Raw genomic sequence first — 1,416 nt, 5'->3', positions numbered from 1 at the left:
CATCAAAACCCTCGAGGAGAAAGCGGGCAGCAACCTCTCTGACCTCGGCCACAGCAACTCCTTACTCAAAACGTGTCCGAAGGCAAGGGAAATAAAAGCAGAAATGAACTGTTGGGACCTCATTAGATAAAAAGCTGCACAGTGAAGGAAACAATCAGCAAAACTAAATTTGCAAATGACGTATCAGATAAGGGGTTAAGATCTAAAATCTATAAAGAACTTACCAAACTCAACACTCAAAACACAAGCAACCCAGTGAAGAAATGGGCAGAAGCCATGAGCAGACACTTCTCCAAAGAGGCATCCAGATGGCCGACAGACACATGAAATGATGTTCAGCGTCACTCATCATCAGGGAAACACAAATCAAAACCACACTGAGACACCACCTCACGCCGGTCAGAGCGGCTAAAGTTAACAACCCAGGAAACAACAGATGCTGGCGAGGGTGTGGAGAGACGGGCGCCCTCCTGCACTGTTGGCGGGAATGTACACTGGTGCGGCCGCTCTGGAAAACAGTGTGGAGGCTCCTCAAAAAAAAATAAAAATAGAACTACCCTACGACCCAGCAATAGCACTGCTGGGAACTTACCCAAAGGATACAGGCATGCTGACACATAGGGGCACATGTACCCCAATGTTTATAGCAGCGCTTTCAACAATAGGCAAAATATGGAAAGACCCCAATGATCATCAACTGATAAATGGATCAAGAAGATGTGGTTTGGGGCGCCTGGTGGCTCAGTCGGCTAAGCGTCCGGCTTCGGCTCAGGTCAGGACCTCACGGTTCGTGGGTTCGAGCCCCACGTCGGGCTCTGTGCTGACAGCTCCGAGCCTGGAACCTGGTTCACATTCTGTGTCTCCCTCTCTCTCTGACCCTCCCCTGTTCCCACTGTCTCTCTCTGTCTCTCAAAAATAAGTAAAGAAAAAAAAAAGATGTGGTTTATCTAAACAACAGAACACTACTTGGGAACGAGGAAGAACAAAATCACGCCCTTTGCAGCAACGTGGATGGGACTGGAGGGCATCATGCTGAGTGAAGTAAGTCCGTCAGAGAAGGACAGACACCACAGGTTCTCACTCCTACGTGGAATTTGAGAAACTTAACAGAAAACCATGGGGGAGGGGAAGGGGAGAAGATAGTTTTGAACAGAGAGGGAGGGAGGCAAACCATAAGCAACTCTTTTTTTTTTTCATGTCTTATTTTATTTTTGATACAGACAGAGACAGAGCATGAGAGGGGGAGGGGCAGAGAGAGAAGGAGACAGAACCGGAAGCAGGCTCCAGGCTCTGAGCTAGCTGTCAGCACAGAGCCTGATGCGGGGCTCGAACCCACGAACGTGAGATCTGACCTGAGCCGAAGTCGGAGGCTTAACCGACTGAGCCACCCAGGCGCCCCCTTAAGCGACTCTTAAA

Source organism: Suricata suricatta, chromosome 11 (genome assembly GCF_006229205.1).
Source record: "Suricata suricatta isolate VVHF042 chromosome 11, meerkat_22Aug2017_6uvM2_HiC, whole genome shotgun sequence".
Classification (NCBI taxonomy): domain Eukaryota; kingdom Metazoa; phylum Chordata; class Mammalia; order Carnivora; family Herpestidae; genus Suricata; species Suricata suricatta.
This window is presented reverse-complemented; position numbering follows the sequence as displayed.